Genomic DNA, 18,181 nt, shown 5'->3' on the forward strand with positions numbered 1-18,181 from the left:
TTGAATTCACATGTGTTGAAGTGGGTCTGTTCAAGTGAACTGATCCCATTGTTTCAAATTCATATAAAATTGTCAGCCAAAAAATTCTTTTGAGAGGTAGAGAGAGCAAAACTTGGGATTATCTACTTGGCCTCATTTAAGTATCAAGGATCATTTTTATTAAAAGATAGGTAAGACAGAAGGCTACATGGTAACTATCTACTTTGGTACTTCAAATAGCAGACCACTCCTTCAATTTTCATTCATGGTGTTCTTCCTACATATTGTGCATTGTGCTAAATGCCTTAGGAGAAACTAAAGAAGACAAGAAGTCAAGGTGATGATAAAATGCAGAAGCTCTTGTTTTTCAGATAGATGCCTGGCAAGAACTTGGCCCATTACTAGTGTTTAATGAAGATTTGCTAAATAAAACAAACAAGCACACGAACAAACAAATGTACAATTGTGACCACCCATCTTCAAATTCAAAAGAAAATGAAGTGAGTAGAGCAAATTTAGAAAGCCTCTGATTCTACGTTCTATTGCCAGGAGATGCTCTTTGTCTTGCAACTTCCAATTTTAGTCAGGATACACAAGCTTTCCTTAGTCTATTAGTGGCTGGTGAGGCCAGTCTTTGTAGCTTGCTGCCATTACCTGAGAGCCATCCTAATGTTTTGTATTCAAGATTGTCATTTTGTTATAAGCTACTGAAAATGAATCAGTGTGATTTCACTGCAGTTACCCCATACCATCCCATAGAATCTGTCCTTTTCAAAAGGACAATAAAATATATGCTAAACTCAGAAAATTTGGGGGCATTAACCTTCTTGCTCTCTGTGAAAATGGTAGGTACAGTCAACAAACTAGCAGACACTGTTACATCACAACTGATAGAATAAAAATTCTTATATGAGATCTATATACAACCTATTGATTATTGTTGTAGGATAAGACCAATAGGAACAACCTATTGGTTTTTATATAAGATGTATATACAACCTTTTGATTATTATAGCTAATGTGACTACAATAATGCTTTAGCTTTCAAATTACTCAACAAGTCAAAGGTGTACCATCTGTGGATTCTTGTCATCACTTAAAGAAAATAATTGCTTCTTAAAAATTCCATGCCACTCTTGCTAATTTTTTCATCTCCACAAGCTACCCACTAAACACCTCTGGGTATTTACACAGTTTATTTAATTATACAGCGGTTGCTTGTGTACAGAGCATCATACAGTGGGCCTCTATATCCTGAATGCACCAACCTGCTATTTAGAAACAGCCCTCTTGCTTTGTTCTTCCATCTTTAAGTAGGAAATTCGTCTCTTTGGTCTCTGGAGGGATTAATGTTCATAAGAGCTGCAAGGCTGAAAGATGGGGCATCCATGCTGAGGATGATATAACAAGATGCATTTGCAACTGCATGTCGAAAGAGACTTATCTGCTGGGCATCATTGGCTACCAGCCGTTACTGTCATCAAATGGTATTTATTGAACATGCAGTAACTGTCTTATGAGCTCCAAATTAATGGGGCACCCCCGAGAACCTCATTTTAAAGCATTATCCCTCTCTTTGTGATCTGTATTTGTTTGTTTCAAAGGCTGACACTTTAATTGGCACTGAAGACTCCAAAGCACAACTGCAATTTTCCTTGAAAGCATAAAAGCAGCTTACTACAGAGGCCCAGCTTATTGTCTGGAGTTTAGAGGTTGGCAGGGAGCTATTAGTTTACAAGTGCTAAGAATATGGAAAATATCCTGAGTTTCTATCATCTGCAGGCTAGGAAACATGCATACATGCCTTTAATCTACTTCTAGAGTTACCTTTCCTGAGGCCATCCCATTCTAGACAGGCATTTGGCCTGTTTTCAGTCTCTTCCAAAACTTTGCTTCCTTTCTGTCCCCTGCTTTTTCCAGAAACTTGGTGTCTTGGGCTTTTACCCTCCAATCCTTCTTTATTCTCCTACAAGGAAAACTGACCAACTATCCTGCCTCATTAACCTGTCTTCTCTTATTCTGTTGCCTAATTTTCCCGTTTTGCATTTTACATTAAACTTAAGCTCCTCTTTTGCCAATATGTCATTGGGCAGGGGAAAGGGTGGGTGATAATGGTATCTCTAAGAAATCTGCTTCTCTGTTAGAAGCCTTTTCCAGGACAATTTTTCACCCCCACAACCTCCAGTCTTTAGCATGGCTCTTCATTAGGACACATTTTGGGGCAATGCATACCCAGATGCTCCATTTAGATCGATATATGCAACTCTACATTCACCAGATAATGGCATAGGGAATGTTAATGCCTTAAATTATTTTAATCCTTAACAAGAAAGCTCTACTGATGTTAAAACCTAACCTAACCAATATATTTACTGGTCTAAGACCAAAGACAATAAAAACAGTAATAGTAGCAATTGACATTAACTCAGTACTTTCTATCATGGCCAAGCACTTTGCTTTGCATGGGGTTTTGTCTGAGCCCTCTAAGTGACCTTTATGAAGTAGACACTAATAGTGTAGGTGGGAGAATTGCAGATTTAAGAACTAAGGACACAGCTAAGAATGGACAGGTTCAGGTCCAGGCCTGTCTGACCTGAGACAGCAACTTTATTGCACTGTCTTCTTTTCCCTCTAGGCTCATTTTGGGCTATTTTTTCAGGCTCAAGATGAGGTTGAGTGACTTTGAGATTGATAAAAACCATCCACTTGAATATGAGATGGTCACACTGAGCAAATCAATTTCTGTAGGGAATCTGCTTTTTCCTATTCAATGACAGAACAAATTCAAAACTTTCTTAGTTTGCCCACTTTCTCGTTCTTGCGCAGGGGCCATGCTAATCTCTGTATCGTTCCAATTTTAGTATATGTGCTGCCACTTTTTAGTTCTTAGGTGAAATAATTATTTTTTAAACAGGTAAGTTTCTTCTTTATTGCTTAGAGATTTATTGCACAGAGCTAATTTAAATACAAATACAACGAACATTTTAACTCCAAGAAGTTGAAAGCAGGAGAGAAGCAGAAATGTGTGGGCTGGTTGGGGTTTGGGCTGCTTGATTCACTCTTGTTAAATGCCAGTGCTGCAAGAGGCCAAGGTCAGTAAGTGTGAAACCAATTAGGGTTCCTCACCTTATGACTGCTTGAGGTTGTACATTTCTCATTGCTAAAATATATGGTTTATTAGGATGTTTGGTTATAGCTACTGTGCCATGCTGCAGTGTGGCAGAGCACCCATTTAGTCTGGGACAACACATGTCCACTTTCCAGTCCTGGGTTAAAAGTACTGTAACTCAAAAGAATAGAGAAGAACAAAAGAGAATCAGCATAGGGGCCAGTGAGGTGGTAAGGTGTCTGTCTTGCAAGTGCTAGCTAAGGAAGGACTGCGGTTCAATCCCCCGGCATCCCATATAGTCCCCCCAAGCCAGGGGCAATTTCTGAGCGCTTAGCCAGGAGTAACCCCTGAGCATCAAATGGGTGTGGCTCGAAAAAACAAAAACAAAAACAAAAAAACAAAAAAAAAAAAAAAGAGAATCAACAAAAATGGGAACTAAGCATGAACCACAGATAGAGATTACCATGAATAACTGAAGTAAAATCTGCCAAAGTTAAAGCACTCTTTGCTAATGACTGTGACTGTAATTTCTGCATATTTTAACAGATGTTCTGTTTATAAAACTGCAAATGGATTTAGAGGTTATGAATAAAGCCAGGAGGCCCTGGAGATGTTTCTTTGTATGATTAACTGACCACAGGCCATTTGTTTTACAACAAAGATGCTCAATGATCCATACTCCATGATTTATACCAGCCCATGTATACTAATAGCTGATGTCTCCACAGTAGTTCTCATTAGCATCTGAAGGAGGATTGGAGGAAAACAGATTATGGGAATAACTCCCATTGCTTGACATGATAGTTCATTAGTGGGTATAGGATCAATGTGAAGAAAACTAAGATAATCATAAACTGGAATTTAAATGATAAATTATAACAGAAATCTAATTCAATGATGAAAGGAAAAAGCTTTTTATAACTGTATAGTGGTATGTTGTTTGGTAAACTGGAAATGAAAGAATGTTTCCTATTTGCTAAGTAAAAGGTAAATACCATTAAATTTCAATAAAAATAAATACAAAAATTCCGTGGTTCATATTGATCAATTAACTAAGCAGCAGGCATCCTTATATGTGATTTACCTGCATGAGCTCACTTTGCTCCCAGCAATCTCAGAAGAGTCTCCATGGACTGGGATCAAGAGGTTGAGACACATTGGTTTTTGGTTTACCTTTTCCCTTTCAACTGACCTCTTTACTTTTCTATATGCATATAGGTATTCTCTCTAATAATTCCTTACCAAATGTATTTCTCTACCTACTCTTATTTCCTACTGACCCATTAATTTACAGACCCAAACTTGACCTTATGGATTCATGTTTAGCATATCATGGGGGTATTTTCACCGAGAAATAGTCTGACAAGCTCTTAACTTGGGGGGAGGGCATTAGATCATATCAGAAGACCCAAGCCAGTTTATTGGATATTGTAGGAAAAACATAGAACTCAAAACAGGACCCTTTATTAGCTCTGAGTAAGAATAAAAGTAGAATCGCTTTGTGAGAAGGTCACTATGGGTAAATCAGTTACTCTGATGGTAAAAAAAAAAAAAAAAAAGACCTGGCCTGGGAGTCAGATTGTCCACTTGTGCCTCTTACTAGTGGTAGGGCCATGAACAGTGTATACTAAGATTGAACTTTGCATCCATCAAGTGGGAACATAACAATTGCTTAATTGATAAGGCTATTATGAAACTAATAGGAATGCTCTTTTTTTTTACTCTGAGACTAGTACCAAATCCATGCTAAATACACAGGTAATATAATCACAGCATATTAATTCATTTGTTCAACAACAAATTCTGCAAGACCATAACTGTTTTTCCGTGGATAAGCCCAAATTCAGTGATCAGCTAGTGTTTAAAGCAGATCTGCTTAGCCAGGCTAGAAAAATAGGAAGGAGCAGCTGCATGAGTCTGCCAATCAAATTAACTGAGTAAATGTGCTTTTATTGTCAACACAAAAGCTGGGTCCTCAATTTGTTCTAAACTCTGTCAGTCTGTATCTAAAGAAGATCAGCAGTGTACTCTCAGCCTTCCTGAAAGACCCTCACATATGCCCAGTGACTCGTGGGCTGAAGAAGTAGTGAGTATCTGACTCTTAAGAACTCACCACAAAATTTAAGTCTCCAGTTTTACAACCTTTTTCTTCCCATGTTGAGTTCCACCTTCCAATCTGTTTCCCCATTCTCTTGGGAATCCATGAGCTCTTCCATTTGAAACCTCTGGGTCAGTACTCAACATCTGGCAGTGCTACCCCCAGATTTGTTGGATAATTAAATTCTACCCAAAAACTCAACAGGGGGTGGCAAATGAATACCTGAGGGCACTGTCTAGCTCTGAAAGTTTCATTTGAGTGCAAATTATCACTATTTGTGTGTATTGTGAGCACAAAAGAATGAGTGAGTGATCCTGGAACATCATCACATTCCATCTGTTGCCAACATTCACATTAAGTTCCAAATCCAAAGGAGAATAATGAGTCATGTGAAAATGAACTTGTGCTTAGAATTTCAATATCCCCAGGTGATGCAAATAGAAACATTTGAACTTGTTCTAAAACATCCCAAGCTTTGGGATCTGAACATATGGTCCATGCTATTTAGTCAGAGAAGACATGGGATTTCCTACAAGTAGGGTTTTGTCAGCAGGTTGGTAAACAATTGCCATTCAGCTGGGACACTCCAAGTCATGGTGGGATAGGACAAGGAGTATCAAGGTCTTTCTATAAGGATACACTCACCAACAAAAGAGAACAAATCTTTATGCTATGTGCCAAGGCTCAGAAACAAGCACTGGTTCTGTAACTACTTTGAACCCAAAGGAATTGGAGGGAATTGGAAGCAGTCCGATCTGGCTATTAGAATAAGTGTCTGATCAATTTTGTTCCTGCTTTCACCACTATCAACACTGATAAGATGCTCACCATGCTAAGACCAGAGCCATATGGAATATTCATGCCAGAGAAGGTAGACAATATGAAAAAGAGTAGCAATGAGCTACTTAGCTTTCTCTATAGGATTCAAACTCTGCTTACTTCTTAGAAGTAAGATACTTTGGGGGAGGGGGGAAAAAAAAGAAGTAAGATATTTCTTAGAAGTATTTATCATAGAGCACATGCCTAATGCTGTCATTTCCTCAGAATACTTTCCAGCTATTATTGCTTAGTTGCAAGTAGAGCTAATTTAAAGTATTTCTTAGAACACTAAATCCTATAAAAACTTTGTTTCAAAAAAAGAACAACAACACTAAATCCTGAGGCAGTTTGTGATGCAAAAGTTTCCTTTGACTTTTTTTAATATATATTTTATTTTAATCATAGTGGCCTACATATCATGACAATAATATTTTAGGTACATATTAACATAAAATCAGGGGAATTCCCATCACCTAATTGTCCCCCCTCCACCTCCATTCCCGTCCTACCTCCCATATCCTCCCCTCTTCACCTCCAGGGCTGCCAGAATAAGTGGTCCCCTCTGTGCCTATTTTGTATTTGACAGTGCTGTCTAAAACCCACAAATAAAACAGACAAAAGCTTCCAGTGAGAGAATGGTTACAAGACAGTTTTGGATATTAGCAGATGCATTTGTCAACTTTACTACAACTGAGACACTTTTAAAAATAAAGGTTAACCGCCGGGCGGTGGCGCTAAAGGTAAGGTGCCTGCTTTGCCTGCGCTAGCCTTGGACGGACCGCGGTTCGATCCCCCGGTGTCCCATATGGTCCCCCAAGCCAGGAGCAACTTCTGAGCACATAGCCAGGAGTAACCCCTGAGCGTTACCGGGTGTGGCCCAAAAATCAAAAAAAATAAAAAATAAAAAAAAAATAAAGGTTAACCTTTCTGCACTGGTGAAGGGGGCTGTACTTTTTATAACTAAAACCCAACTACAAACATGTTTGTAATTATGGTGCTTAAATAAAGATATTAAAAAAAGGGGCCGGGTGGTGGCGCTGGAGGTAAGGTGCCTGCCTTGCCTGCGCTAGGCTAGGACGGACCTCGGTTCGATCCCCCGGCGTCCCATATGGTCCCCCAAGAAGCCAGGAGCAACTTCTGAGCTCATAGCCAGGAGTAACCCCTGAGCATCACAGGGTGTGGCCCAAAAACCAAAAAAAAAAAAAAGATATTAAGAAAAATAAAAAAAAAAGATTAAGTTAATTAATATTTCAAAACATCATTAAATTTAAATTCAAAACCGACAACCAATTGTAATTAGGCATTTAATAAAAAAATTTTTATCTGAAGAGAAATATTCATTAGCTTCCAGGAGAAAAAAACAACAGAATGAATGTTTGAAAAAAAATTAACAGAAAAAATGACATATCATTAATGGAATCAGCAAAGTGCATTTTTCAAAACTCTGTTATATGAAACACTTGAAAAAATAAGAAAAGAAAATTTTAAAAGATAATTAAAAGGAAACTAGTTTGTCTTGTTGCCTATTCTGGTTTAAATACCAGGTACTACATACAGTACCCCTTGAGCACTTTCAGGGGTAATTCTTATGTACAGAGGCAGGAATAGTCCCAAACACCATCAGGTATGGCTTACTGCACCTCTCACCTACTCTGCCCTGCCTTCCTCTCTCTCTTTTTCTCTCAATTGTTGTTTGCACTATCCTTAATGAAGGGGTACCATATATATACACACATATATATGTAATATATATATATATATACCATATATATATATATCCACTTTCAGCACTCAGTTCTTGAGGCATTTAAAATCTTTTTTTTATTTTGGTAAATTATTTATTTATTTTTTATATATATTTTATTTAAACACCTTGATTACATACATGATTGTGTTTGGGCTTCAGTCATGTAAAGAACACCACCCATCACCAGTGCAACGTTCCCATCACCAATGTCCCAAATCTCCCTCCTCCCCACCCAATCCCGCCTGTACTCTACACAGGCTTTCCATTTCCCTCAGACATTTTCATTATTAGGACTGTTAAAAATGTAGTTTTCTCTCTAAACTCATCACTCTTTGTGGTGAGCTTCCTTAGGTGAGCTGTAATTCCAGCTCTTTTCTCTTTTGTGTCTGAAAATTATTATTGCAAGAATCTTTCATTTTTCTTAAAACCCATAGATGAGTGAGACCATTCTGCGTTTTTCTCTCTCTCTTATTTCACTCAGCATAATAGATTCCATGTACATCCATGTATAGGAAAATTTCATGACTTCATCTCTCCTGACAGCTGCATACTATTCCGTTGTGTATATGTACCACAGTTTCTTTAGCCATTCGTCTGTTGAAGGGCATCGTGGTTGTTTCCAGACTCTTGCTATGGTAAATAGTGCTGCAATGAATATAGGTGTAAGGAAGGGGTTTTTGTATTGTATTTTTGTGTTCCTAGGGTATATTACTAGGAGTGGTATAGCTGGATCGTATGGGAGCTCAAATTCCAGTTTTTGGAGGATTCTCCATATCACTTTCCATAAAGGTTGAACTAGACAGCATTCCCACCAGCAGTGGATAAGAGTTCCTTTCTCTCCACATCCCTGCCAACACTGTTTATTCTCCTCATTCTTTGTGATGTGTGCCATTCTCTGTGGTGTGAGGTGGTATCTCATCGTTGTTTTGATTTGCATCTCCCTGATGATTAGTGATGTGGAGCACTTTTTCATGTGTCTTTTGGCCATTAGTATTTCTTTTTTGTCGAAGTGTCTGTTCATTTCTTCTCCCCATTTTTTGATGGGATTAGATGTTTTTTTCTTGTAAAGTTCTGTCAGTGCCTTGTATATTTTGGAGATTAGCCCCTTATCTGATGGGTATTGGGTGAATAGTTTCTCCCACTCAGTGGGTGGCTCTTGTATCCTGGGCACTATTTCCTTTGAGGTGCAGAAGCTTCTCAGCTTAATATAATCCCATATGTTAACCTCTGCTTCTTGCTTGAAGAGTGCAATTTCCTCCTTGAATATGCCTGTAGTATCAATGTCCTGGATTGTTTTGCCTATGTGTTGTTCTATATATCTTATGGTTTTGGGGCTGATATCAAGGTCTTTAATCCATTTGAATTTTACCTTCATACATGATGTTAGCTGGGGTTCTAAGTTCAATTTTTTGTAAGTGGCTAGCCAGTTGTGCCAACAACACTTGTTGAAGAGGTTTTCTTTGCTCCTTTTAGGATTTCTTGCTCCTTTATCAAACATTAGGTGATTGTATGTCTGGGGAACATTTTCTGAGTATGTAAGCCTATTCTACTGATCTGAGGGCCAGTCTTTATTCCAATACCATGCTGTTTTGATAACTATTGCTTTGTAGTAAAGTTTAAAGTTGGGGAAAGTAATTCCTCCCATATTCTTAGCTTAATGACACAGCTAATAGAACTAGAAAGTGCTCAACAAAAGGACTCAAAAATAGGGAGACAGAAGAAAATAACAAAGCTGAGAGCAGAAATCAACGAAGTGGAAACCCAAAAAACAATCTGAAAGACCAACGAAAGCAGAAGTTGGTTCTTCGAAAAAATAAACAAGATTGATAGACCACTGGCAAAACTAACAAAGAAAGAGAGAGAGAGAAACTTGATAACTCATATTAGGAACGAAAAAGGAGAGATCACTACTGATATGACAGAGATTCAAAGGGTAATCAGAAACTACTTTGAGAAACTCTACGCCACTAAAAATGAGAACCTGGAAGAAATGGATAAATTCTTGGACTCTTATAATCTTCCACGGTTGAAGAAAGAGGATGTAGCAAATCGAAACACACTCATCACTATTGAGGAAATTAAATCGGTAATCAAATGTCTGCCCCAAAACAAAAACCCAGGCCCAGATGGATTCACCAATAAATTCTTTCAAACTTTCTAAGAGGAACTACTATCAATCCTGGCAAGACTCTTTCATGAAATTGAACAAACATGAACAGTTCCAAATAGCTTTTATGAAGCCAACATCACCTTGATACCTAAACCAGACAGAGATGCTACTTAAAAAGAAAATTACAGACCAATATCACTGATGAATACAGATGCAAAGATCCTCAACAAAATCCTGGCAAACAGGATTCAATGCCTCATTAAGAAGATCATCCACTACGATCAAGTAGGTTTTATCCCAGGAATGCAAGGCTGGTTTAACATCCATAAATCTATCAACATCATACACAACATCAACAACAAGAAAAATAAAAACCACATGATCATATCAATAGATGCAGAGAAAGCATTTGATAAGGTCCAACACCCATTCTTGATCAAAACTCTCAGCAAGATGGGAATGGAAGGAACCTTTCTCAATATAGTTACGGCCATCTACCACAAGCCAGTGGCAAATATTGAAAGCCTTTCCTCTAAATTCTGGCACAAGACAAGGCTGTCCTCTTTCACCATTCCTATTCAACATAGCACTGGAAGTGCTTGCTATAGTGATTAGGCAAGAAAAAGATATCAAGAGAATCCAGATAGGAAAGGAAGAAGTCAAGCTCTCGCTGTTTGCAGATGACATGATACTCTACTTAGAAAACCCTAAAGACTCTACCAAAAAGCTTCTAGAAACAATAGACTCACATAACAAGGTGGCAGGCTACAAAATTAACACACAAAAATCAATGGCCTTTCTATACACTGATAGTAATAAGGAAGAAATGGACATTAAGAAAACAACCCCATTCACAATAGTGCCACACAAACTCAAATATCTTGGAATCAACTTGACTAAAAATGTGAAGGACCTATACAAAGAAAACTATAAAACTCTGCTTTAAGAAATAAGAGAGGACATGCGGAAATGGAAACACATACCCTGCTCATGGATTGGCAGGATTAACATCATCAAAATGGCAATACTCCACAAGGCATTATACAGATTTAATGAGATCCCTCTAAAGATACCATGACATTCTTCAAAGAAGTGGATCAGGCACTTTTGAAATTCGTTTGGAACAATAAACACCCTAGAATAGCTAAAGCAATCATTGGGAAAAAGAATATGGGAGGAATTACTTTCCCCAAATTTAAACTTTACTAAAATCTTTTATTTAAAGAATAATGATTTACAAAGTTGTTTTTGTTTGTTTGGCTTTTTTTTGTTGTTGTTGTTTTTGGATCACACCCGGCAGCACTCAGGAGTTACTCCTGGCTCTATGCTCAGAAATCACTCCTGGCAGACATAGGGGACCATATGAGATGCGGGATTTGAAGCACCAACCTGCTTCATGCAGACAAACGCCCTACTTCCATGCTGTCTCTCCAGCCCCAATAAACAAAGTTATTGACAGTTGAATTTTAGTAATATAAATTCATGCACCAATCCCACTCCCTGTGCCAACTTCTCTTTACCAGTAATCCCTCCCATTTTCTTTCTACCTCAGCCTGTCACTTTGACAGGCACATTATAAAATTTGGACTTCATGTTTTCAGTGTTGTTAAGACTGTGCTTTGGATATATACTTTTTTTTAATTTTTATTTTGACCAAAGTGGATTACAAATCTTTCACAGTAATTTTTAGGTACATAGTGGCATTGGATATAGATAAATAGATAGATAAATAGGGGGCCCGGAGAGATAGCACAGCGGCGTTTGCCTTGCAAGCAGCCGATTCAGGACCAAAGGTGGTTGGTTCAAATCCCGGTGTCCCATAGGGTCCCCCGTGCCTGCCAGGAGCTATTTCTGAGCAGACAGCCAGGAGTAACCCCTGAGCACCACGGGTGTGGCCCAAAAACCAAAATAAATAAATAAATAAATAAAAGATAAATAGATAGATAGATAGAGATACCAATAATATGTATATATATATATATATACATATTGAATCTATACTTATAGGCATTCTAGGATTTATTATTTAATTCTGATTAAAATTAAGTAAAGGGCAGGAGAGATACCACAGTAGGTAACATATACTTGCCTTACATGTATAGAAATTGGATTTCATCTCTGGAACTCCATATGGTTCACTGTGCTCTTCCAGGAGTTATCCCTGAGCACAAGCTCAGGGATAGGAATAGGCCCTAAGCATGGCTGGGTGTGGCCCCAAAAAACAAACAAACAAAAAAAAATCAAAGAAAAGAAACAAAAATAATACATGAAATTGGCACTTTCATCTCTGTAGAGTAAAGGAACTGAGGATAAACAGAGGTCAGTTGGTAATTTGGTTAACAAAAAGAGATTGGGGACTTTTTGAAATTATTTATATATCGCAAATGAATCTCTTTTTGCAAGTATAAGAGAGAGGCCAATATAATAATGGCAGTGTATGGTAGTAGAAAAAGTAGAAAGCCTGTCTAGAGTACAGGTGGGGGTTGGGAGTGGGGAGGAGGGAGATTTGGGACATTGGTGGTGGGAATGTTGCATTGGTGAAGGGGGGTGTTCTTTACATGACTGAAACCCAACTACAATCATATTTGAATTCAAGGTGTTTAAATAAAGATATTAAAAAAAGAGCACTGACTAACGCTAAAAATTTTAAGAATGGAAAAATAAATGTTTTCAAATATAATTTAAATTACATTTAAATGAGTGGCATAGTAATGTTTATCACCAACCACTTAAAAAATATTATACTTTGTTAACAGAGAAAACAATTACTTCACCTACCTACAGAAATAAAGTGACTCAACTCTGAGTTCTCTCTCTCTCTCTCTCTCACACACACACACACACACACACACACACACACACACACACACACACACACACACACACACACACAAAGAAAATAATCCAAAGCAGGTTGCCTGAGGAAAAGCAAAAATGTTCACTAGTTCTGGGCTCCACTAGAGAACAGAGGCAGAGATAACTGTTCAGTTTGTCTGAAGGTCTATTAAGAGAGGAAGAGAGAAACTAGACAGCACAGGGGGAGCTTCAGTCTGGAACTGGAGGAAGGATCTAACACTACAGATAGCATAACTTCCCAACCTACAAGATCTTCAATGGCCTTTGGAATAAAGCTGCTGAGTCTCAGATTAGTACAACAGCCATTCTCTTCCAACAAGCAGCGGGCACAAAGGTTCAGGATTAATGACCTGGGAAAAGATGAACATTTTTATAAGAAGAACTTAATTGCTGAGTGACTTTCTGAAATGATTATATCAGTAGAATGAAAGTATGACTATGTTCATCTTTCATGAAGAGTTGAGAACTAGGGCTCCATTTGGGGACCCAGAGTATGAAGTTATTGGGGGGAACTCCTAGAAGCATTCTTCTGTACCCAGCAATGATGACATACTGACTCAGGGAACATTTGTGCTCTTGTTCCCAACTTTGAAACTGGAGAAAGTCAATAAAGCAACTGGGATCCTGTTTTTAAAAGTGGGAAAGAGTCTGGCCTAGTCTCTCTCTTCATTCTCTAATGCAGGGATCTCAAACTCGCAGCCCGCAGGCTGTTTGCGGCCCTCCGTACATTTTCTGGCCACAGCTGGCCTTCAAATATCCCAGTATTCATGATTATTCGCTTACCGAATAATCGCAATAAAAATTGCATTAGTAAGAAAAAAATCTGTTTCGTTCGGGGTATGCAAATGTTTAATGCGATTCTTTGCGATTTTTTTCTTATCCACTGCTGGTGGGAATGCCGTCTAGTTCAACCTTTATGGAAAGCAATATGGAGATTCCTCCAAAAACTGAAAATCGAGCTCCCATTCGACCCAGCTATACCACTCCTAGGAATATACCTTAGGAACGCAAAAATACAATACAAAAATTCCTTCCTTACACCTATATTCATTGCAGTACTATTTACCATAGCAAGACTCTGGAAACAACCAAGATGCCCTTCAACAGACGAATGGCTCAAGAAACTGTGGTACATATACACAATGGAATATTATGCAGCTGTCAGGAGAGATGAAGTCATGAAATTTTCCTATACATGGATGTACATGGAATCTATTATGCTGAGTGAAATAAGTCAGAGAGAGAGAGAGAAAAATGCAGAATGGTCTCACTCATCTATGGGTTTTAAGAAAAATGAAAGACATTTTTGCAATAATAATTTTCAGGCACAAAAGAGAAAAAAGCTTGAAGTTCCAGCTCACCTCAGGAAGCTCACCACGAACAGGGATGAGTTCAGTTAGAGAAATAACTACCTTTTGAACTATCCTAATAATGAGAATGTACGAGGGAAATAGAAAGCCTGTCTAGAGTACAGGCGGGGGTTGGGTGGGGAGGAGGGAGATTTGGGACATTGGTGATGGGAATGTTGCACTGGTGCTGGGTGGTGTTCTATACATGACTGAAACCGAAATACAATCATGTATGTAATTAAGTTGGTTAAATAAAAAATGTATAAAAAATCAGTTTCGTTCGGGGTATGCAAATGTTTAATGAAATTTTTTGCGATTTTTTTCTTAGTAATGCAATTTTTATTGCGAATATTTGGTAAGAGAAATCCTTTATGCGGCCCTGCCTCACCCCGACTTTGCCTCCTGCGGCCCCCAGGTACATTGAGTTTGAGACCCCTGCTCTAATGGCAGAAAATCAATGGTTTTGAAAATGGAAAGCTGATCTTTCCAATTTATCTAAGAAGAAATCTGAGCAGAAGATAGGGACATAAACTAATGTACATCAATGCATGTGTGTGTGTGTGTGTGTGCACGCATGTGCGTGTGTTTTTTGCATTAGTGCTAGTCTTCTTAATCAAACTTTTCTGTATTGGAATTAACCCCTCGGAAGAATTCAGTGATTAGCTATGCTAGTCCCAAGCTCAGCCATGGGACACAGTCACCATGGGAAAACCTGCATTTAATAAGATTGTCCAGAGGACCTACCAGCACCTTCAAACTTAAAACTCAAGGGAAGGGAGATAGTTGTGCAATTAGAGCATCTGCCTAACATGTGTTCGATCTGTGTTAAATTGGCAGCACCACACTATGCTGAGTATAAGCTATTTCTAGATATGTCCTAGAGCACTGCCAAGACCCAACACCACCAGGGTAGTCCAGGTACTCTGTGAACTGCAGTGTGTGGAGTAGCACTGCATCAGTGTACCTCGCGTTAAATCTTGGCCCAGTGGACTGAGAATCATCATCTTCTAAACTACACTTGGGAGGCCCAAAACAAGCAAACTTAAGAATCAATTGTCTACAATATTCCTTTCAACTTCTTTTTCTCTAATTTTCTAGAAGTGGTCCAAAGCCTGGATTTCACCAGTCACTGTATACCTTATCAAGAAGCAGGCAGTATTATGTATGCTCTTTTATTTTTGTTGTTGCTGTTTTTGTTTTAGAGCCACATCTGTTTTCAAGGATCACTCTTTGGGGGGTGGGGACTTGGGGGACCATAAGTGACAAAGGATAAAACCCGGGTTAAATATATGCAAGGCAAATACCATACTGTTCTTTTGGCCCAGTATTGTGCTGTTTGTTAAGTGCATTTGCATTGTCAAATGCATCCAGTCAGTTACCTGCTCCTCCTTTTGTTAAGATCACAAAGATTACCAACACTGCTCTCCATGTATGGGTTTAGATACACAGATCATATTTCATATTAAAAGATACCCTACATAATTTTCTAAGACCTAAATTATGTCATATAAAGTATTAATAATTGATATAGAGTCTCAGTTAATACTCTAAGTAACCATAGGAAGTGGATTCTATTACTATCTGCATTTAAAAGATACAAAATGAAAATATTTTCTTCTTTTTTTTTGGTAATGATAAGTGATGATGAACATTTTTTTTATTTAAACACCTTGATTACATATATGATTGTGTTTGGGTTTCAGTCATGTAAAGAACACCACCCATCACCAGTGCAACATTCCCATCACCAATGTCCCAAATCTCCCTCCTCCCCACTAGATCCCCGCCTGTACTCTAAACAGGCTCTGCATTTCCCTCATACATTCTCATTATTAGGACAGTTCAAAATGTAGTTATTTCTCTAACTAAACTCATCACTCTTTGTGGTGAGCTTCCTGAGGTGAGCTGGAACTTCCAGCTCTTTTCTCTTTTGTGCCTGAAAATTATTATTGCAAGAATGTCTTTCATTTTTCTTAAAACCCATAGATGAGTGAGACCATTCTGCGTTTCTCTCTCTCTCTCTCTCTCTCTCTCTCTCTCTCTCTCTCTCTCTCTCTCTCTCTCTCTGACTTATTTCACTCAGCATAATAGATTCCGTGTACATCCATGTATAGGAAAATTTCATGACTTCATCTCTCTGACAGCTGCATAATATTCCATTGTGTATATGTACCACAGTTTCTTTAGCCATTCGTCTGTTGGGCATCTTGGTTGTTTCCAGAGTCTTGTTATGGTAAATAGTGCTGCAATGAATATAGGTGTAAGGAAGGGGGTTTTGTATTGTATTTTTGTGTTCCTAGGGTATATTCCTAAAAGTGGTATAGCTGGGTCGAATGGGAGCTCGATTTTCAGTTTCTGGAGGAATCTCCATATTGCTTTCCATAAAGGTTGAACTAGACGGCATTCCCACCAGCAGTGGATAAGAGTTCCTTTCTCTCCACATCCCCGCCAACACTGTTTATTCTCATTCTTTGTGATGTGTGCCATTCTCTGTGGTGTAAGGTGGTATCTCATCATTGTTTTGATTTGCATCTCCCTGATGATTAGTGATGTGGAGCATTTTTTCATGTGTCTTTTGGCCATTTGTATTTCTTCTTTGTCGAAGTGTCTGTTCATTTCTTCTCCCCATTTTTTGATGGGATTAGATTTTTTTTCTTGTAAAGTTCTGTCAGTGCCTTGTATATTTTGGAGATTAGCCCCTTATCTGATGGGTATTGGGTGAATAGTTTCTCCCACTCAGTGGGTGGCTCTTGTATCCTGGGCACTATTTCCTTTGAGGTGCAGAAGCTTCTCAGCTTAATATAGTCCCATCTGTTAATCTCTGCTTTCACTTGCTTGGAGAGTGCAGTTTCCTCCTTGAAGATGCCTGTAATGTCCTGGAGTGTTTTGCCTATGTGCTGTTCTATATATCTTATGGTTTGGGGGCTGATATCGAGGTCTTTAATCCATTTGGATTTTACCTTCGTACATGATGTTAGCTGGGGGTCTAAGTTCAATTTTTTGCAAGTGGCTATCCAATTGTGCCAACACCACTTTTTGAAGAGGCTTTCCCTGCTCCATTTAGGATTTCCTGCTCCTTTATCAAAAATTAGGTGATTGTATGTCTGGGGAACATTTTCTGAGTATTCAAGCCTATTCCACTGATCTGAGGGCCTGTCCTTATTCCAATACCATGCTGTTTTGATAACTATTGCTTTGTAGTAAAGTTTAAAGTTGGGGAAAGTAATTCCTCCCATATTCTTTTTCCCAATGATTGCTTTAGCTATTCTAGGGTGTTTATTGTTCCAAATGAATTTCAAAAGTGCCTGATCCACTTCTTTGAAGAATGTCATGGATATCTTTAGAGGAATAGCATTAAATCTGTATAATGCCTTGGGGAGTATTGCCATTTTGATGATGTTAATCCTGCCAATCCATGAGCAGGGTATGCGTTTCCATTTCTGTGTGTCCTCTCTTATTTCTTGGAGCAGATTTTTATAGTTTTCTTTGTATAGGTCCTTCACATTTTTAGTCAAGTTGATTCCAAGATATTTGAGTTTGTGTGGCACTATTGTGAATGGGGTTGTTTTCTTAATGTCCATTTCTTCCTTATTACTATTGGTGTATAGAAAGGCCATTGATTTTTGTGTGTTAATTTTGTAGCCTGCCACCTTGTTATGTGAATCTATTGTTTCTAGAAGCTTTTTGGTAGAGTCTTTAGGGTTTTCTAAGTAGAGTATCATGCCATCTGCAAACAGCGAGAGCTTGACTTCTTCCTTTCCTATCTGGATTCCCTTGATATCTTTTTCTTGCCTAACCACTATAGCAAGTACTTCTAGTGCTTGGCCACATCCGGTGTGCTCAGGGGTTTACTCCCAGCTATGTGCTCAGAAATCGCTCCTGGCTTGAGGGACCACATGGGATGCTGGGGGACCGAACCAAGATTCGTCCTAGGCTAGCACTGTCAGGGCAGATGCTTTACCATTTGTGCCACTGCTCTGGCCCCCAAAATAGGAATCTTTAAGAAAGAACTTGTCCAAGATCACACAGGTGATTTTGGTACACAAGTGTACCACACACAGGAGACCTGGTAAAAGTGGAACATGACTCCATATCTGTCTCCCTCCTTCTGAGT

General features: G+C 38.6%; 1 protein-coding gene and 1 pseudogene across 2 annotated transcripts in view; both read right to left on the minus strand.

Moving 5' to 3' along the window:
• Nucleotides 1–18,181, minus strand: part of PPP2R2B (protein phosphatase 2 regulatory subunit Bbeta) — a 603,721-nt gene that overhangs the window by 274,118 nt on the left and 311,422 nt on the right. The window lies entirely within an intron of this gene.
• On the minus strand, nucleotides 2,757–2,855 carry LOC126007621 (uncharacterized; annotated as a pseudogene).

The sequence above is a fragment of the Suncus etruscus genome, chromosome 4 (genome assembly GCF_024139225.1).
Source record: "Suncus etruscus isolate mSunEtr1 chromosome 4, mSunEtr1.pri.cur, whole genome shotgun sequence".
Classification (NCBI taxonomy): Eukaryota; Metazoa; Chordata; class Mammalia; order Eulipotyphla; family Soricidae; genus Suncus; species Suncus etruscus.